General features: G+C 39.4%; 1 pseudogene; it reads right to left on the reverse strand.

Moving 5' to 3' along the window:
• Positions 1–683: 683 nt before the first annotated feature.
• LOC149209044 (L-gulonolactone oxidase 3-like) lies at positions 684–21,086 on the reverse strand (annotated as a pseudogene).
• Positions 21,087–22,716: the final 1,630 nt, after the last annotated feature.

A 22,716-nucleotide genomic window follows, 5' to 3' on the forward strand; every position in this document is an offset into this window, starting at 1 on the left:
TTTATAATTAGCAATATTTTATCTTTCATTTTTTAAGATTCAATTTAATTATTTAATTATTTTCTCTTCAAATTTTATTCAAACACAATTATGTAGTATATATTAAATAGTATGGATGAAAACATTCATCAAAAATCTTGGCAATGAACCATACTTAATAGTTAGAAACAAATGGACTAAAAAATTTGTAATGTGATTTACCAAAAAAATTATCATAAAAAATCACTATAAATCATAAAAATTTACATTCTCAAATAACTCATCTATTTTTTTCGCATTCTCGTAACCTATTTTAATCAGAGACATTGATTGTGGCAGTGACATTATATGAGTAAAATTGAAATACCAATAAAAGAAAAACCAAATCTTATTAACATATTAAACAATAAACAATGTATAAATCAATTCTCGAACTCATCTCAGATCAGCTTAAGGTAAAAGTCTCTCCTCGTGGACATGAGTGCCACTGTCAATGCTACTACATAGTATCCAGCCAAAGATATTTATGATTTGAACTATAATGATTCGAACAACTAACCTATCTTTTCGTGTGAGAAAACCTAGGTTAATATCATGCTAAAAAGAAAAATTCTGGAAACCCTCAATCCAATCCTATAACGGGTTCAACCTACAAAAACTTTAACCAATTCTGTGACATTCGCCTCGAAAATGCATTTTCTTGTTCATTGATGCCTGCAAACGCAAGCACTTGTCCAAATTTTACCCGGTCTGCAAAAGAATCCATGCTGTGGAGAGCAATGGCGATCTATTTTACAGACGCATAATCCATCGAAAGCACATCTGTCTCGCCATCTCTAAACTATGGCCCATTTCCATTTGCCCAACACAGCATCCAACCACTCGCTTGAGAAGAACCCAAATGGATCAAGTCTCTGCTTTACCTCCAAGAATTTCTCTAGGCTCACAGCTCCTTGAGTAGTTCCATCAAATGTAAACACTCGATTCTTCGTCCAGTGTGGCCTTCCACCATATTTTTACAGAAGCAGATGCTCAATCTCTTCCATTGTTTGGAATTATCAGAAATTCCCACATTCTAGATCAACTAAGGAAGAAGTTGGACAGCAAAGGGGAGAAATTTATTTTCATTAGATACAGTGAGGAATCCAAAGCTTACAGGTTGTATAACCCATCCACCAAGAAGCTTATTGTGAGTAGAGATGTTCAGTTCATTGAGGAGGAAGCTTGGGATGGAAGCATAGAGAAAACAGTGAATGTTAAAAACTCTTTGTCACATGATGAAGATGATGAGAAGATGGCTGAAATACATCCTCAAACAGCAGCACCAACACAAAGGCAGCAAGGGACACCCTTGAGGAGAAATGAAAGTGCTTCTCCAAGCACATCACAAGGAGGAAATTCAAGTGCTTCTTCAAGCACTTGTACACCAAATGAAAGAGGTAAGAAGTTCAGAAATCTAAGTGACATTTATGAACAAGAGGCAGCAAATGAAGGTATGAATTCTTTGTTTGCTTTACATTGTCATGTTGATGACCCTATTCATTTTGAAGAAGCAATTAAGGATAGGAAATGGACAAAAGCTATGGATGAGGAAATCAATGCCATAGAAAGAAACAAGACATGGGATTTAGTTGAATTACCAAAAGGAAAGGAAGTCATTGGAGTTAACTGGGTCTACAAGACCAAGAGTAATGCTGAAGGCAAAATATAAAGACATAAGGCAAGACTTGTTGTCAAAGGATATAAGCAGCAGTATGGGAGAGATTATGAGGAAACTTTTGCACCGGTTGCTAGAACGGAAACTGTGAGAGTAGTGCTATCCATAGTAGCACAAAACAAGTGGAAAGTTTATCAAATGGACGTGAAGTCAACATTCCTAAATGGAGTGTTAATGGAAGAGGTTTACATTGAACAACCTCTAGGCTATGAAAAGAAAGGCCAAGAACACAAAGTGTGCAGATTGAAGAAAGCTCTTTATGGGCTGAAGCAAGCACCAAGAGCGTGGTACAGTAGGATAGATTCCTATCTACTGGAAAATGGAAATGAAAAATGTGAGGGAGAACCCACCCTCTACATCAAGGAAAAGGATGGTAAAATACTAATTGTTGTGTTATATGTTGATTATGTTATTTTCATAGGCAATGATGTTTATCTTATTGAAAATTTCAAAACAGTCATGAAAGAAGAATTTGAAATGACTGACATGGGTTTGCTGAGATACTTCTTAGGAAAAGAAGTAGAACAAAATGAAAATGGGATTTTTATCTCACAAGCAAAATATGTTAATGAAGTGTTGGAAAGATTTAATATGCAAGAGAGCAAGGCAGCAATCACTCCCACAATGATGGGATTAAAATTCAGCAAAGATGTTGGGTCCCTATAATACTAGTGATTACCCCATTACTATTGTAGTTATACCCCTTATTTATATTGTTGTGCCCCCATTGCCCCCATATTGTTATTAATGTGCCCATAGAATCCCTCTATTGTTATTTTTGTGGCTTTATATTATTATTGTTAGGTCGGCTGGATTATATTGTGACTCCTTAGACTCCTATATATAGAAAGGAGGTTTTGTCATTTGAATCATCGAAGAATTGTTCATTTATGTAATGTAAAGGAGGTTGCCCCCTCGAAGAGGCTGAATTCTAAGGCGTTGATCTATCTTTTCTATCTTTTCTTGAGCTGGTTTCATAACATTTGGTATCAGAGCTTTGGATTCTAGGGTTTCGCTGCTCCAAACAGGTCATCGTGGAATTTTCGCTATAACTTTTTTCTGTGACGTTTCAGAAGTCGCAAAAAAACCCATTTGAGAAGAAATCATGCTGAACCTTGGGTCCGAATTTCAGAGCTTTTCGCGTGACATTTTCAGAGATATGATCTGAGGAAGTTGGTCTTTTTGCAGACTCCTGAATTACATTCAAAACAAGTGACCTGGGAAAATCGTCATAACTTTCTCTTTGAGGATCGGATTGAAATTTCGTAAGAAGGTACAGAAATAGGACGGACTGTAGTTTCGTGTATGCATTTTTCAGATCGATAGGTCGAAACAATGACTCGTGGCATGTCGTACAAGTTTGCTCTACTCAACTAGTATATAAGCAAGTCATTGTGGGAGATTTCTTATAACTCTTCCTTGGAGAAACCAATTGTAGAAATTTATGTTTTCCCACCCCGGTTTTCAGTTTCTCCTTATTTCTCCCATATAGTTAAATGCCCTTTCCAATAACCATACATTTAACAAGCTGAAAAGAAAAACAAAAAATTTGCTGAAAACACAAATTTTGGAAATTTTACAGAATGCTGGAAATTGCAGAAATAAAAATTAGCAATAACAAACAGCCATTAAAACACATTTAAACACTCAGATTTTTGGTCATTGTGACCCTGGAAAAACCCCCTACAACTCTTGGGGAAAACCAGTTTGAGAGCTCTTCTTTATTTCTGAAAATTGTCTTTTACAGTGAGAAATTTTCAGCAAAAAATCAGCAAGCAAATTTACAACTTATCTCTTTTCCCATGCTTCACAACAAACTGGAAATTACAGCAAACAGGACAGCAATAAATGTTGTACGGTCTCCTCGATTTTCGTGCCCACTTTCATCATTAAATGCTGCTGTATGGCCCTCGTTTTGCGTGCAGAAAAACCAGCAAACTGCTCCTCGATTTTTGTGCAAACCTCTCCTCGAAAATCGTGCCAAAATCTGCCTTTCACTGTGTGCTGAATCAGCTGTACAAATCTGCTCAACTGCTGCCTTGGAATGTGTGCCAAGCTGCTGTCTCCTTCTCCTCCCTGCTCAGAAATCTCTCTTGCTCTCTTGCTCTCCTTCTCCCAATCTGCTCATGAAAGAATTGAATCGAATGTGATCTTTTCCTCATTTTCCTCCCTTAATATAACTCCAAATGACTTTTGGGTGACCCAAGTGACTTTTGGGTGATCTCTAAATCCAATGGCTGAAATAGATTTAGATCAATGGCTGAGATTAAATGCTCATTTAAATCTCACTTTTTATTTTTTAATTCACCCCACTTTAATAAAGACCCACTTAGTCATTTATTTCTAAAGTCACTTTTCCTTTCTAATTTTTCATTGACTTTATAAAAGTCACTTTAAAATTAGACTTAGTAACTTTATCACTTAAAGTCACTTTTAAATTAGATTTAACTTTATAAAATTATAAAGTCACTTTAGGAGAAAAATTAAATTCTTTTGGACACTTTTCCCTAGGCCAAAGATCAAAGCCTAAGGGAACCACCTGTCCTCCGGTACCAAATTTCAACACTCCCTCTTACCGAGGAAGGTGTTCCTCACCACACCCATCTTGTCTCTGAAGTAGACATGCTTGCCCCGTGGTAAGGCTTTGGTAAGGATATCTGCAACCTGCTCATAAGTGGAAATATATTCAAGCTTCACAACTCCCTTCTGAACATAGTCTCTGATGAAATGATATCTGATCCCGATATGCTTTGACCTGTCATGAAATACTGGATTCTCCGTGAGTTTAATGCAACTCTGATTATCACAGTAAATCACTGAAGGTCTCAACGGTTGACCAAATAAGCCAAACAACATCTTGCGAAGCCAGATAGCCTCACAACTAGCTAGACTGGCTGCCATATACTCTGCTTCCGCTGAACTCAGTGCTACTGACTACTGCTTCCGGCTGAACCATGACACTACTGCTGAACCCAACCCAAAACAGCACCTTGAAGTGCTCTTCTTATCAGAAGCACAACCTGCCCAATCAGAATCAGTGTATCCTGTCAATCTCACTCCATCTCCCTGCCTGTAGTCCAGACCATAATCCACTGTCCCCTGCAAGTACCGCAAAATGTGTTTTGTAGCCACCCAGTGAACCTTCCTAGGCTCACACATAAACTGACTCATCGTGTTGACTGCAAAATAGATATCTGGTCTAGTGTTGACCAAATACATCAAGGAACCAATCAGCTGCCTGTACAATGTGGGATCCACCAACTCGGAATCCGAAGCATGAAGCTTCTTCCAGTTGGTGATCATTGGTGTCGACATGGGTCTACAATCCTCCATGTGGAATCTGCTAAGGATGTCCACAATATACTTCCCCTGCCCCAGGAAGAAATGCCCCTCCTCCTGCCACACCTCCAAACCCAAAAAGTATGCATAAAGCCGATGTCCTTCATCTCAAACTCCGTCGCAAGATCTCTCTTGCAGTGCTCTATGAGTCTCTCTGCACCTGTAATGATCAAGTCATCCACACAGCACCAGAATGAGAGGCTCCTCACCAATCATAATAAAGTAAAGGTTCGGATCTGCCTCACTCTTTGTGAAACCCATCCCCTGCAAATATGTATCTATCCTAGAGTACCAAGCTCTGGGAGCTTGCTTCAGGCCATAAAGGGCCTTCTTCATTCTGCACACATGGGACTCCTTCCCATACACCTCAAAGCCCTGTGGCTGCTCAATATACACCTCCTCCTGTATGAAGCCATTGAGAAATGCGGTCTTCACATCCATCTGGTGGATCTTCCAACCCATCTCTGCTGCTATCGATATAATGGAGCGGATCGAAGTATATCGAGCCATGGGAGCGAAGGTCTCCTCATAATCAACTCCCTCTACCTGGGAGAACCCTCTAGCCACAAACCTCGCTTTGAATTTCTCAATGCTGCGATCTGCAGCATGCTTTACCTTGTAAAGCCATCTGGAAGTAACCACGGATTTGCCCTCAGGCCTCGGCACCACCTCCCAAACATCATTCTTCATGATAGAAGAATACTCCTCCTGCATGGCCTCTCTCCAGACCTGCTGGCTAGCTGCCTCCTCATAGCTAGAAGGCTCAGAGTCAAGGATGCTGGTAACCATCGCCATATAGCTACAAAACCTCTCAGGTGGTCTACTCTCTCTGACCGGCCTCTTCGGCTCAGCAACAGGCGTGGCATCTCTCAAGGTGTCCTGAAGCCACTTGGGCTTTCTCTTCCCTGAGCATGCTTCTCCCATAGGAGAATGAAACTCCTCCTCCTCATCACCATCAGTAGCCTGAACTCCTGACTGTCTGTCTGCTGTCCTCCTGCCTGCACCTGAACCTGTAGAAGCTGAGGCACCGTGTGAACTGTCCATCAATGGACTCCCTAGTGAACTGCTCTGCATGCTGCCCGGAGCACCACCCCTCTGGCTCGGCGAGCCACTGCTCACTGACAGACCTGACATCCTCATAGATGTACCTCCGGATCCTCCTGATCCCTGCCCACTGGATCCCTGTGACTGACTCAACTGCTGCTGAGGGTCTGGCTGATCCAGATACTCTAACTCCCGTGACCTCCTAAAGGCCCTGTCCTCCTCGAACTTCACATTTCGTCTGACAACAACTCTCCTCTGTGCAAAAATGTAAATCGGAAAGGCCTTTGAGATCTCACTGTAGCCCACAAAGATACCCTTCTCTACGGTGGGCTCTAGTTTGGTCCTCTTCTCCTTGGGTATATAGGAGTATGTAATGCATCCAAAGATATGAAGATGACCAATATCAGGCTTCTTCCCAGAGAAAGCCTCCTCCGGAGTCATGTGCCCCAAGGCACGATGCGGACTCCTGTTCTGCAAGTAAACAACTGTGTTGCAGGCCTCTGCCCACAAGAATGATGGCAACCCTTGATCATGTAACATGGCTTTGGCAGCCCCTATGATGGATCTGTTCTTCCTCTCCGCAACCCCGTTCTGTTGGGGGTTGTAAGGAACAGTGAACTCACTCCTAATGCCTGCCTCCGCACAATAGTCAACAAACTCTCCAAGGGTGTACTCTCCTCCATTGTCCGACCTCAAGGACTTGATCTTTCGACCTGTCTGAGTCTCCACAAGAGATCTGAACTCCTGAAACTGCTTGAAGACCTCACTCTTGGTCTTCAAAAAATAAATCCAGGTCCTCCTGGAGTGATCATCAATGAATAAAACATAGTACTCATATCCACTCAAGGAAACATGAGACATCCGACTGCTCACATCGGAATGAATCAAATCAAGTATCCCCGTCGCTCTGCTGTCACTGCTGGGAAAAGCGGATTTGGCAAATTTGCCCATCGCACAACCTCTGCAAGTATCAAAGTGATCAGTACTGAAATCTGGCACACCTGTAGTGATCTCCCGCAATGTCCTCAAGGCTCCATGATACATATTCCCATCCTGCGGTGCCAAATCTCACACAGCTCAGAACTGCTAGCTCTGCTGTCGGTACTACTGCTCAATGCCAAAAGGGGCTGGAATGCAAACTTGTACACCTTTGCATGGCGTACACCTATCACTCTAGCTGAATCAGCTGGAGTGCCCCTGGGATACATCAACACCTGTCCTCCCCTGAACAGTATCTCATATCCTCTGTCCTCCCAAGCTGAGACGGATATGAGGTTCTTCCTCATCCCTGGCACATAAAGAACCTCTGACACCTTCAAGGGAGGTTTCGACTCCCTCTGAAATGTCACTGTCCCCACCCCGACTGCTCTAAAAACTCTGTCATCACCGAGTACTACCTAAATATCAGTGCCACTCTCTGAAAGCTCTGAGAAGTACTCACAGACTCCTGTCATATGACGTGAAGCCCCACTGTCCACATACCAGATACCTGAAGATGCTCCGCTAATCGAGGGAAAAGCATGCTCCCTCTGAACCTGTGTGGCAGGTGATCCTGCACTAGAGGACTCACACGTAGTGAACGCAAACTCTCGGTCAAAACTACCAGCAAAGTCCTCAATCTTTGTTGAAGCTGCCACGTCCTGGTTCTTCACCTTCTTCTTCTTCTTCTTCGGACACACAACTGCATAGTGTCCCATCTTTTGACAATTCCAACACTTCACCTTGGAATAGTCCTTCTGTGTGTTCCCCTGTTTACCTTTACCTTTGCCTTTGCCCCCACCACTGCTTGTGGAAGCCTGCTTCTTCCCTTTGCCTTTTTTGCCTCCTGCCACCAGTGCTACATCCTCATCCTGCTCCACTGGCTTGGCTGCCCCAAGCTGACCTTTCCTGATCTCTGTCTGAATGCAATCATCCCAAAACCTCTCCCATGTGGGAAGGGTCTCACGTGCACAAAGCCCATCAGCAAAGTTCAACCGTGAACGGGGGAGGCCATTCACTGCAATCTGCACCAACTCAGTGGGTGGAACGGCCTCTCCAATCGCTGCCAACTCATCTCTCACATTAGTAATCTTTGTGAGATATCCAGCTGCACTATCATTACCCATCTTAATGTTCTTCAGCTTCTCCTTCAGGACCATCTTCCGGTTCTCATTGGTACTCTGGTAGAGATTGGACAATGCTGTCCACATCTCATGGGCATTGCTCTTTCCTCTCACATGAGGAATGCAATGGTCTTTGATTTCGTCTAGAATCAGCCTCTTACCCTTGTTGTTCTTTTTATTATAAGCTGTCAACTGAGTAGCATCAGTAGGCACAACAACAGGGTTCTGTGTGGTATGCACCATGATATCCCAGACTTCTGCCTCCTCAAAAATACTCTGCATTCTCTCCTTCCAAACGTTGTAATTTATATGCCCATCCAGCCTATCCTCCACCCTCAATCCCAATGACATCCTGCTGTCCTAAAACTGAAAAATAGCACTGCTGTAGTAAAGATAAAACTGCTGTTTATGAAAAAATCAGCTTGCTGGAATTTTCTAAGTGAAAAATCAGCAACTGTAATTTTTCCTTTTGCTGTCCCAAACTGCTCTTCAGCACTCAAGCTCTGAGACCATGTAGAAATTTCTGTTTTCCCACCCCGGTTTTCAGTTTCTCCTTATTTCTCCCATATAGTTAAATGCCCTTTCCCATAACCATACATTTAACAAGTTGAAAAAAAAAAAATTTGCTGAAAACACAAATTCTGGAAATTTTACAGAATGCTGGAAATTGCAGAAATAAAAATCAGCAGTAATAAAGAGCCATTAAAACACATTTAAACACTCAGATTTTTGGTCATTGTGACCCTGGAAAAACCCCCTACAACTCTTGGGGAAAACCAGTTTGAGAGTTCTTCTTTATTTCTGAAAATTGCCTTTTACAGTGAGAAATTTTCAGCAAAAAATCAGCGAGCAAATTTACAACTTATCTCTTTTCCCATGCTTCACAGCAAACTGGAAATTACAGCAAATAGGAAAGCAATAAATGCTGTACGGTCTCCTCGATTTTCGTGCCCACTTTCAGCATTAAATGCTGCTGTATGGCCCTTGTTTTGCATGCAGAAAAACCAGCGAACTGCTCCTCGATTTTTGTGCAAACCTCTCCTTGAAAATCGTGCCAAAATCTGCCTTTCACTGTGTGCTGAATCAGCTGTACAAATCTGCTCAACTGCTGCCTTGGAATGTGTGCCAAGCTGCTGTCTCCTTCTCCTCCCTGCTCAGAAATCTCTCTTGCTCTCTTGCTCTCCTTCTCCCAATCTGCTCATGAAAGAATTGAATCGAATGTGATCTTTTCCTCCCTTAATATAACTCCAAATGACTTTTGGGTGATCTCTAAATCCAATGGCTGAAATAGATTTAGATCAATGGCTGAGATTAAATGCTCATTTAAATCTCACTTTTTATTTTTTAATTCATCCCACTTTAATAAAGACCCACTTAGTCATTTATTTCCAAAGTCACTTTTCCTTTCTAATTTTTCATTGACTTTATAAGTCACTTTAAAATTAGAGTTAGTAACTTTATCACTTAAAGTCACTTTTAAATTAGATTTAACTTTATAAAATTATAAAGTCACTTTAGGAGAAAAATTAAATTCTTTTGGACACTTTTCCCTAGGCCAAAGATCAAAGCCTAATGGAACCACCTGTCCTCCGGTACCAAATTTCAACACCAATTTGTGTCAGACTTATGGCATTGGAAAGAGAACTCAGAAGGCTACTATAAGTCAAAATTTCAGAATTGGATGATCCGAAATTACAGAGATACATCAGATTCAATATCAAGCTTCTACAAAGTGAAAAAAGGTGTGTAGTTTTTTTAAAATTTTTGCATAAGCTTGGTTTGAAGGAATTCAAAGGGCATAGTAAAGCATTATTATCGGTAACTGATGCCCCGAGGAAAGAAAATGCAAACACCTAGTAAGGAACCTGAAAGCTCTAGCATGACTCATGAAGAAGAGGAAGAAATGCTACATGATATATCAAAATTACAAGAACAAGTGCAACAAATGTCACGCTCACAAAAGCTAACAGAAGCTAAGATAAATGGCGTGGAATCTAAGATAAATGATGTGGAATCTAAGATAAAAGGCATGGAAACTAAGATGGATGAGTTGAAGACAGATTTGAAGACAGACATGAAGACAGACATGGTAGATTTGAAGACAGATTTGACAAATTTTCTATAAGAAATACTTACTAATGGTGAAAAGGTTGTAAAGGAAACTCATGATGAGAACAAAAGAAATGTTAATCATGATTCCATAGACTCTAATGTTGGATCGAAGACCCACCATATTCCAAAAATCGATATGAGGAAGTTTGATGGCAAGGATCCCGCCACATGGATATTACAGATGGAGCAATTCTTCGATCTCAATAATGTGCAAAACACACAAAAGGTACGTATGGCAACTTTATATTTGGAACCAAATCAGTTTGTATGGTATCAATGGCTTTGCTCTCGTAAACAATTTATCACTTGGGCAATTTTTACGGAAGAATTGATAGCACATTATGAGGATACAAAAAGCAACACTTTTTTTAGCCAATTGATAAGTCTCAAACAAAAGGGTTCAATAATGGAGCACATTGAGGAGTTCCAAAAATTGAACATAAGGGTAAAAGATATTCCAGAGGAGCATAGGATTGATGTGTTCATAGGGTCTTTAAAGGATAATATCCAACATGATGTTCGCCTTTGGGAACCTGATTCATTAGAGAAGGCATTCAGGTTAGCAAGAAAAATGGAAAGCAAAATTATGGCAACCAGGAAGCATACCACTCACAACTATAAAGATGGAAGTGTTGTTGCCCCTAGTCTTCCACAACCTATAAGGTTGACACCACAACAATTGGAAGAAAAAAGAGCAAAAGGGCTTTGTTACAGTTGTGATAGCAAATACACTAAAGGTCATAAGTGTGCTGAGAAGAAATTATTCTACATAGATTGTGAAGAGGAAGAAGAAAAGGAGCAAGAAAGGTCAAAAGAAGAGGATATACTCCAGGAACAAAGCCTAGATGAAGAACAAATAAATCCGACCATATCTTGTAATGCATTGGCAGGAATTACCACTCCTCAAACCATCAAGATAGAAGGACAAATCAAGAAGAAAAAGGTAATAGTGTTGATTGATTCAGGAAGCACCCACAATTTTATTCATTGTAGGGTAGCAAAAGAATTGAATTGCTTCCTATATCCAGCACCAGAGTGTCAAGTGATGATTGCAAATGGAGGAACAATAAATTGCTCTGGAAAGTGCCATAATATCAAGCTATCCATGGGAGAATATGTATTGACTAGCCCAATGCTTTCCATTCCAATGGGAGGTGCTGATGTTGTACTAGGAGTCCAATGGCTACAATCCTTGGGTACAATAGCTTTTAATTTTCAAGAACTTTTCATCAAATTTTCTACGGAAGGAAAGGAAGTTGAATTAAGGGGTATTGCAGGGAAACCAGGAAAGATAATCAGCTCTAATGGTATGACAAAGCTTCTAAAAAAGGAGCAAAGAGGTGTAATTGCACAATTATGTTCGCTAGATGTTTCCACATTGGAATCATCTATTTCTCCAGATCTCCAAAAAGTCCTGGACAATCATTCCAAGGTATTTGAGACTCCCAAAGGTCTCCCACCTATGCGTGATCATGATCATGCTATTCATCTGATTCCAGGAAGTGTTCCTCCAAACATCAGGCCGTACAGATATCCCTATGTCCAAAAAAGTGAAATTGAACGTATGGTTGCAGAAATGCTAGAGGCTGGTATAATTCAACCGAGTCAAAGTTCTTTCTCTGCTCCAGTAGTATTGGTGCACAAGAAGGATGGATCATGGCGCATGTGTCCGGATTATAGGGAGCTCAACAAGCTCACTATTAAAGATAAGTTCCCCATTCCTGTCATTGATGAATTACTGGATGAATTGCATGGATCAATTTACTTCACCAAGTTGGATCTTCGTTCCGGATATCATCAAATCAGAATGAAGATTGAAGACATTCCGAAAACGACATTTAGAACTCATGAGGGTCATTATGAATTTTTGGTCATGCCTTTTGGCCTTACCAATGCACCTTCAACATTTCAAGGTTTGATGAATTCAATTTTCAAACCATTCCTTAGAAAATTTGTGTTAGTATTTTTTGATGATATACTAATCTACAGCAAGTCTTGGAAGGATCATGTTGAACATGTTGACAGGGTGCTACAACTATTGGAGGAGAAACAATTATATGCAAAAAGATCCAAATGTTTCTTTGGAGTCCAGGAGGTGGAATATTTGGGTCATATTGTATCTCATGAAGGAGTTAAGGTAGACCCTAGCAAAATTAAAGCCATTAAGGAATGGAAAATCCCCACATCCATAAAGCATCTGCGAGGATTTCTTGGGTTGACAGGGTATTATCGCAAGTTTGTTAAGAATTATGGGAGAATAGCAGCACCTCTAACAACATTATTGAAGAAAGATGCATTTTCATGGACTCCGGAAGCAACAAAGGCCTTTGAACATCTTAAAGAGGCAATGTGCCAAGCACCGGTCTTAGCTACACCGGACTTCACAAAAACCTTTATTGTGGAATGTGATGCTTCAGGAAATGGAATTGGTGTTGTTCTAATGCAAGATGAAAGACCCATTGCTTTTGAAAGTCGTCCAATCAAGGGAAAGTTTTTAAGCAAAGCTATTTATGAGAAGGAAATGTTGGCAATACTCCATGCACTTAAGAAATGGCGACCCTACCTAATGGGAAGACACTTCAAGGTAAAAACGGATCATGATAGCCTTAAATACTTTTTAGAACAAAGATTATCCTCTGAAGAGCAACAAAAGTGGGTCACAAAGATGTTGGGTTATGACTTTGAAATCATCTACAAAAAAGGGAAGCAAAATGTGGTGGCAGATGCACTCTCAAGAAAGGATGAGGATGTGGAAGCATTGTTGTGCGCCATTTCTATTATCCAACCAGATTGGATAAACGAAGCAAGGGAGGAATGGAAGAATGACGAAGAAGTGTGGGCACTTATTCGAAAGCTACAACAAGATTCCAGTACGTTTGATACATTTAGCTGGAAAAATGATTCGTTATGGTACAAAGATCGCTTATACCTCTGTAAGAATTCCCAGCTAAAACAAAAGATTCTTATGGAATTGCACACTTCTCCCTTAGGAGGGCACTCAGGATTTTTAAAAACTTACCACAGGGTTAAGAAGGAATTTTTTTGGGATGGCCTTAAATCAGATATTCAAAAGTTTGTGGCAGAATGTTTGGTTTGCCAACAAAATAAAGTTGAAACAATTAAGACACCGGGTCTATTACAACCTTTATCCATTCCAAGCCAACGTTGGGAGGAGGTTTCAATGGATTTTATCACAGGTTTACCCAAGTCTGAGGGAAAGAGTGTCATCATGGTGGTAGTTGACAGACTTACCAAGTATGCACACTTTTGTGCATTATCACATCCATTTAAAGCCAGTACAGTTTCTACTGCATTTATGGAAACAATTCAAAAGCTACATGGAAACCCAAAGATTATTGTAAGTGACAGAGATCCCATTTTCACTGGAAATTTTTGGACAGAATTATTTTCTTGTCTTGGTACTCAGTTAGCTCATAGCTCATCTTATCATCCTCAATCTGATGGGAAAACTGAGATAGTAAACAAATGTTTGGAAGGATATCTTCGTTGCTTTGTATCTGATAAACAGACACAATGGGTCAAATGGTTGCCTCTGGCTGAATGGTGGTATAACACTTCCTTCCATACAGCAACAAAAATGACCCCATTTATGGCACTTTATGGGTATCAACCACCATCCATCACATCATATTTAAGAGAAAATTCTAAGGTTCAGGCAGTGGAACATCACATCGAACATCAACAACAAGTCCTCCAACTCTTAAAGGATAACCTCGTGTTGGCACAAAATAGAATGAAACAACAGGCAGATCAACATCGCAGTGAAAGAAGTTTTGATGTAGGTGATTGGGTATTCCTACGGCTACAACCATATAAGCAAATGTCCCTCAAGCAAGCTAAGAAGGATAATAAATTATCACCAAAGTATTATGGTCCGTACAAGGTGTTGCAAAAGATTGGTACTATGGCATACAAATTGGAGCTTCCTGCAGCTTCTCGATTGCACCCAGTTTTCCATGTTTCATGTTTAAAGAAGGTTATAGGCGACAAGCTCCCAGTTCAAACAATATTGCCAGAACTTGACGAGGAAGGAAAAATTATATTGGAACCGGAAGCAGTCACAGAAACAAGAACTCGACAGCTACGAAATCGATCAATTTCAGAGTATCTTATCAAGTGGAAGAACTTATCCGCTGAAGATTCCACATGGGAGGATGAGAATTTTATGCAGAAGTATCCAGAACTACTCAAGCGTTGAGGACAACACTTTTTTGAAGGAGAGGGGCATGTTGGGTCCCTATAATACTAGTGATTACCCCATTACTATTGTAGTTATACCCCTTATTTATATTGTTGTGCCCCCATATTGTTATTAATGTGCCCATAGAATCCCTCTATTGTTATTTTTGTGGCTTTATATTATTATTGTTAGGTCGGCTGGATTATATTGTGACTCCTTAGACTCCTATATATAGAAATGAGGTTTTGTCATTTGAATCATCGAAGAATTGTTCATTTATGTAATATAAAGGAGGTTGCCCCCAAGAAGAGGCTGAATTCTAAGGCATTGATCTATCTTTTCTATCTTTTCTTGAGCTGGTTTCATAACAAAAGAGGACAGCAACAAGGATTTTGATCCTAGTTTGTACAAGAGCATAGTTGGCAGCCTCATGTATTTGACTGCAACTAGGCCAGATATAATGCATGCTGTTAGTTTAATTTCCACATTCATGGAGAGGCCAAAAGAAGTACATTGGCAGGCAGCAAAAAGGATTTTGAGGTATGTTAAAGCTACTAAAAGGTTTGACATTTTATATACCACTTCAGAATGTTCAGATTTAATTGGATACACTGATAGTGATTGGGCTGGAAGTGTAGATGATCAGAAAGCACATCTGGTTATGTTTTTCACATGGGTTCAAGAGCTATTTCATGGGCTTCTAAAAAACGACCTATTGTAGCATTGTCTACAGCAGCAGCAGAATATGTGGCAGCTACAGCAGCAGCATGTCAAGCAGTTTGGATGAGAAGGATGTTAAGGAGCTTATGCCAAGAGCAAGTAAAAGGAACTGTGATTTTTTGTGACAATAGCTCAGCTATTGCATTATCCAAGAATTCTATGTTTCATAAGAGAACGAAGCACATTGACACAAAGTTTCATTACATCAGGGAATTGGCAAACAATGGAGAAATTGTTTTACAACACTACAGAACTCAAGAGCAGGTTGCAGACATTCTGACCAAGCCATTGGGCCAGAAAAGTTTTGAGTTTTTGAGGAAATATTTGGGTATGACTGATAACCCAGCAGATTGAAATTAAAGGGGAGTGTTGAAATTGTAATTTCAACTGTCGTGCAGTGCCAGCGACCGTAAAACTGTTTCCAAAAAACCAGCCAGACTTTATCGCACCGCTTTTCATGAGACGATGGTATTTTCCAGAGGGGCAGTGATAACACCCAGCAGCAGACACGTGGACAGTGGTTTTGTCAGAGCATTTTTTTCCCGGAGCATAAAGTTCGTGTGGATTGAGCGAGCGATAACCGTTATTTTGAAATCTTGGTTTGAAGTCGTTCGATGGAAGTCAACGATTGAATGTACAGGCCTGCACCAAATTACGTGACGTAAATTAGAATTTACATTAACCGCCAGTTTTTGCCAGTAAAATAATTAATGAAATCTACGATGGTTGGTAAAGGTAGGTAAAAGATTTATGTTATTTTGTACAGGAGTATGGGTCATGTAAAAATGAATAGTTATGTTTTGTTGCAAAATATGTAATGTGTTCTTTTTGGTATTCATTGTAATGCAAGGGAAGCACGCAGCAGCGCGTGAGAAAAAAAATTACACAGCAGTGTAAAGAAAATTTGTATGCATAGATAGATTTTTATTTTGGAATGTAGCAGCGTGAATGAAGAAATTTACATACAGCAGTGTAATATTGTGAAGACAGAGACAGAGTAATTTGTTCTTTTTTTGGAACTGAACCGTTCCTGATGTAATCCCTCTGTTGAGAGGAAGATCTTTTATTTTGTAACAACTACTGCAGTTTTATTAATGAACACAAAGTTTTATGAGTGTGTGAAAACTCTATTCTTTCCAGCAAACAACTTGTTAGCTTCCATGTGTTAAGATCCTGTGTAAAAACACAGCATCATTCTCTGTTCAGTTTTTGTTTGGAATTATCAGAAATTCCCAACATGTCACTGCTGCTATTTCTTCTTTATTTTTCAAATCTGCTTTCATTCTGAGAGCCCGAACATCCTGTTCCTTGTCATCTTTACTTCAGCAATACATTGTTTGCTGGGTGCTTTATCCATGATGGTGCATACATCATCCAAAAAGAAAACATTGTACCCCTTTTGAACAAGCTGTCCAATACTTAAGAGGTTACATTTCATTCCAGGAACATAATAAACATCTGCTATGGTTTTTTTTTCACCTTTCTTTGTTAAAACTTTTACTTCTCCTTTTCCCATAACAAAAACTTTATTATAAGTCCCTAGTGTGACTTGTGACTTCACATTCTAATCTAACATAGAAAACAGGGCTATGTTTCCTGTCATATGGTTGCTGCAACCGGAGTCTAGAAACCGTACATCTTCACCTTTTTCTTCAGCCATATTACAAGCTAAAAACAAATTATTTTGGCTGATATTTTCTCTAGTGAAATTTGCACTAGTTCTATTACTCATATCATACTGCTTCTTCCTACATTCATTTGCATAATGCTCATATTTTTTACAATAGTGACATTGGACATTGGATTTATCATACCTTTTTCCTTGAGAATGATGTTGTCCACTTTGTTGGCTGCTGCCTTGGCCTTGGTTCTGATTTGGATTGCCACCTCTTCCTTGAGCATTTGCTGGACTGTTTCTTCCACCTTTGTTTTGGCTTCTACCTCTTCCTCTCTTGTTTCCTCTGCCTTGACCTCTTCCTCTTCCAAAGAACATCTGGGTCTTGAAGGGATGTTCTAGAGATGAGTTTTCATTTCTACTCAATCTTTACTCATGTGTTATCAGTGATGCGTGTAATTCATCAATTGAGAAATTTGTGAGATCCTTTGTCTCTTCTATGGTGGTGACAATCACATCAAACCTTGAGGGTAGGATCCTCAATAGTTTCTCCACAATCCTCCTTTCTTCAAGAATTTCTCCATGAGACCTTATTTGTGTGAAGAATGCGTCAATATTATCTGACTCCTTCATGCAAAGATTTTCAAAATCTCTTCTCAGCAAATGTAGTTTTGTTGTCTTCACTTTCTCCATGCCTTGATAGGCTATCTTGAAAGTTTCCCATGCTTCTTTGGATCTCTTAGTTGCTGCTATCCTTGGAAACACACTCTCATGCACTGCTTGGTACAAAAAATAGAGGGCTTTAGAATCCTTCTTCCTATTGCTCTTCAACAGATCCTTCTCTGCCTGAGTTAAACTATTAAACTCATTTTCATCTGCTGGTTCTTCAAAACCATCTTCAACAAATTCCCATAAGTCTTGTGAAGCAAGCAAAGCTTTCATAGTTATTGCCCAATAGTCATAGTTTTTTCCATTAAACTGTGGGAGCTGAGTATTAAAGATACCCATACTAGTGATGGCTCGAGCCATTCTTGCACTCTTAACTATGCTTCAAAATACTTGACTGTGTTTTTAAAATAACTGATTGTCTTCAACAGTAACACAAAAAATTGACCTGAGAAATACTTTGGATTCTTTCTTGACTGAGTCTTCACTTTGCTGGAGAAGCTGTTGCAGCAAGAAATCCTTCCTTCAGCTTCTTTGACACCTTCAAAGAGCCTGGAAAAGCTTTGATACCATGTTGGGAATTTCTGATAATTCCAAACAAAAACTGAACAGAGAATGATGCTCTGTTTTTACACAGGATCTTAACACAGGGAAGCTAACAAGTTGTTTGCTGGAAAGAACAGAGTTTTCACACACTCATAAAACTTTGTGTTCATTAATAAAACTGCAGTCACTGTTACAAAATAAAAGATCTTCCTCTCAACAGAGGGATTACACCAGGAATGGTTCAGTTCCACAAAAAGAACAAATTACTCTATCTCTGTCTTCACAATATCCATCACATCTTCATTCCACCCGGGGACATTCGGTTGGCGAGAGCGATAGTAGAAGAATTCTATATTGAAAGTGTCCTCATTAAAGCCCAAGTAGGCCTCTGATTTCTTAATAAAACGCATCAAAAATCCTCCGTAGTAGTCTATCCCACAAAAGGCCTTAGGGTTTAGGCCACGGAGGAGCTTGATGTCTTCAATAACTCTGGCGATACTGGAAAGAGGAATGGCGATGGACGTGTGGAAGAGAAAGCTCTCGTTCACTCTCGAATCCCACCCGCAGATGATATCATTTGCCCTCAAATGATTTGCATTAGCCAGGCATATGTTTGCCTTGTGATTATTGTCAGTCTTGGGGTCAGACTGGCATCCAGAGGAAGACTGCATGTAGTTGTTATATACCACGACAGGGTATCCCGTGAACTTGTTCCCATCGTTCAGGAATCCACCTCCCGCCTGGATTGTCTGGCTCAGTCCGGTACTCGATATCTGGCAGAGCTTGCTAACGTTCTTCGTTGCTTGTATCTGTTCCTCTGCAGGGCAACAAGTCGTAATAAACTACGCTAATTTGTATAGTGGATCCTAGGGTTCATTAATACTCCAAAAAATTAAAAATATAGAAAGCAAAATCCATTTATACTTAAAATAGACAACAGGAGCAAAAGCTCAAGAGAGTTGCAGACAGATATATGGCAATTTTATCGCCATGATGAATGGAAAAAGTTACTTAGATCTCACAGATATATGGCAATTTTATCGCCATGATGAATGGCAAAAGTTACTTAGATCTCTCGAAAATGGTGGTGGATGGGGTGATCATGAGTTGAAACTAAATTTGATTGTAAATTTCCAAAATATTTTGGAATAATCAAGTTAAATTAAGTTAATTATTTTACTTTACTTTTATATTAGATTCCTAAATATTCATAGAATTGGCAATTAAGATAATGATAGCTTTGTTAAATATATTACATATTAATGCTTATATATTTTGTGGAAAATTCTACGAATAAAAATTTAAAATTTTTTTCAGAATATTATTAATCTGTTATATTTTATGAAAATATTTAATTTTTAATATAATTGGTAAAATATTCAAATTTTTAATAATTTTATATTTTCAATATAGTTGATTATATTTTTATAAAAATAATCCAATTTTAATAGTTTTATATAATGTTAATTATTTTTAAGATACAATTTTTTATTCTATAAAAATGGAATAAACTAAACATGATTTTTTTGTGAAAAACCCTGAAAATTAGCCCAACACTAGATTTTCATATTTTCAAACATTTCGCGTTAAAACACACAATAAATCCATCCCATCATGGCATGAGAATAATGGAGGAAAATGCTTTTTCAACCTATAAACTAATGATTAATTTTATTGATTTTTCATTCTGTCTGCTGGATGAGAATGCCTTTTCAACGGATAAGCAAAGGATAATAAGGCAATCCAACGGATAAGAAAAGGATAATAAGGCAATCCTGCACGAATGCCTTTCCAACGGATAAGAAACGGATAATAAGGCAATCCTGCACAAAGCTTAATATTGGCCATAAAACCACTACATTTCAGCATGGATTGGCTATAAAACTAAAACGATTAGATGGACATATGTTTCATTTTTTCCTTCATGCAATTCGAGCTGATGAACTGACAATAAGGAAAGATGGAATGGGCTCGCCATGAATTTGCAATGAACCTCTGCAGTGACGTTAGGTTTTAACATTAACCCACAAAAAATTAGCAAAAGAAATAGGAATTTTTGAACATGGATTCAAATCCGATCTGTGCTCGATGCTTTTCTTGCATTTAATTTGAAGTTCTTCAAATAAGCTTCCTAACTAACCATTAGGATCTATGAGGGCAAAATAAGTTTCCCACCGAACAACGATTAAGTCAAAAGAAGGGTGAAAACGTACCTATTTGTCTGGTCTGGAGGATAGTCTGCACTGTCTGCGGTCGGAAGAGAATCTGTAGGTTTTTTCCCTCTCCCGGAACCGAAACAGGAACCCGGTCATCTATCCTGTAAACGACCCGACGAAGAGAAGGATACCACGTTATGTCCCCAAACTCGTGCCGTCGGGCAAAAGGCACGACCGCACCTTGGAGATCCAAATGTGATCCGAGAAATGGCTCCCAGCACTCCGAGAGAGATCTTTGCAGCCTTCAGATCCTCGTCATTTTGCGTCAGTCTGACCAGCTTCGCATAACCCTCGTAGGGCGGCGCGGGAACCACCAAGCTCATCGCCACCACGTATTCAAAACTCCGCTGCCCTTTCCCCAGAGCCCGCTACCGTGAGCCGCCGTGCTCACGACGCCGGCCATGGAAACTGCGTCCCAGTAAGTAGTATGCGGCAGAGTCAGCCCTTCCGCGGCCAAACGTTTAATTAGGTCTTTCAATTGAACTCCAGCATCGACTGTAACGGTCATGGAGCTCTTGTTCACCCTGATTCTTGAACTGTAGTCCCGAGTACTGATGAGAACTCCGGCATTGCCACCCGGGCAGGCAAACCGGTTAAAAGTATGAGACCCGACGCTCATAACTTTTATCTTTCGCCCTTCCCTCACAGCGCCTGATACGGCCTCGATAAGCTCCTTCTGGCTTCTCGGGTACACAACTCTTTCGGCCTTGCAGACCTTCCGATCCTGCCATGACCCTCTGAAATTCATTATGTCACAGCTTCTGAAGCCGCATGTGACCGTTGGAGCCGAACAAGCAGCAGCCACAGAGACCTGTATGGCGATCAAAACGAGTACCCAGTACCCTATAATCGCGATCCTCATTATTGAATTCTTGCAGCAAACAATTGGAAGCCGGGATAGTTTGACTATTGGTTAGAGCCAGCACAATCATGCAAATAAATCTAACAAAGATTGCAAAATTTCACGCTGAGAGAGAGCGAACAGCTCCATTGCCATTAATAATTATTCGAGAATTCCTGTTATAAATTGCGTAATCTTCGTGTGTAATGATAGTAGTTTCGGTGTCCTGTTACCTTCACGAAATGGCATCGTCGGGTTCGGTGGAAAAATGTACGGGGAGTTCGACTTTTTCAGAGTTTATCAAATGGTGTGCCAACGACGCCTGGTTTTAATGTGGGTCGCATGTTAAATTGAATGATGGAGGTTGGTGATTCCATTATGGCGTCCACAGCAGAAACAGCAGGTTGGAGAAGATTAGTGTGGGGGCAAGAGGCACGGAGTTCATGCAGTGTGACATTCACTCTTTTTCTTGCAATGTTGTGGATGCTTTTATTATATTTAAACTCGGGATGCGGGACAGAAGATGGATTCATAACTCTCCTTGAAAATTATAGTTCTGTTCTCTGTCGGCTGAAATTGCTTACTTAAATACTGTATTTAGGCCTAGGAGTAGGGACATCCATCACGAATTCAGTAATGACTAATTAAATCTGTTTGAATTCAGTAATCGGTATCATGTTTTTTTTTTGAAATTTTTCAGTTTGTTTGTTTTGTTTTTGTTTCGAAAACAAAATATATAAAAACAAAAAAAACATCTCATTGCAATCAAAATCAGTAAAAAGGAAACAGCTTCCGTTCCAAAATCTAGAGTTGCATTAAAGCGGCCTTTTTCTAAAGAAAAGATGTTCCGGAATTTATAGTTGCCATTAAAACGGACATTTTTTTGGAAATGCTCCATGAATTTCATCAGCTCCCTGTCAAGTGATCATATCACAGCGTTGGAATTTAACGAACATTCTTCAGAATGAGTGCATGGTGCACTTCATTCTCAGATGATAATCTTTTCACAAGATGATTCCAGCTGTCTCATCTTAATGATGCCTCTAGTTGAGATTAAAGCGGTCTTTCTCTAAAGGAAATATGTTCCGGAATTTATAGTTGCCATTAGAACGGTCATTTTTTGAAAATATCCATGAATTCCATCACTTCCCCGTGAATTGACAATAATTACAGCGGGAATTTCAACATTCGTCAGAATGAGTGCATGGTACAAAGGTAAATTCATTATGAGATAAGATGATCCCAAAAGTCTAGACTAATGATTCGTTCAAGGAAAATTATCGTATCACACTTAGTTGGGTAAAATGCCCGTTAAGGTACTTGATTTTAGTTTTCCCCTCCTAAAGTTGATAAGATAAAGATATCATTATAGTTGTACTGTTTTATATTTTGTCTTTTTATTAACCTTTGCTTGGTTTGATGAGATTATAATGTTATATGGTTCCATGAGATGTAATATTGTTAAAGATACAATTCTTTATTAATCTATGTTTTTTTGGGCAAAAATTATATTCAAAAGAATTGATTTAGTATTTAATATATGAAAATTTAAATATAATTATGATTATTTATTTATTATTATTTAGTACGTAATAAATATATTTATATTTAATTTTAG

This window comes from Pinus tabuliformis, chromosome 1_2 (genome assembly GCF_031772625.1).
Source record: "Pinus tabuliformis cultivar Carrire ecotype Pingquan chromosome 1_2, CPIR1, whole genome shotgun sequence".
In the NCBI taxonomy this organism is placed as follows: domain Eukaryota; kingdom Viridiplantae; phylum Streptophyta; class Pinopsida; order Pinales; family Pinaceae; genus Pinus; species Pinus tabuliformis.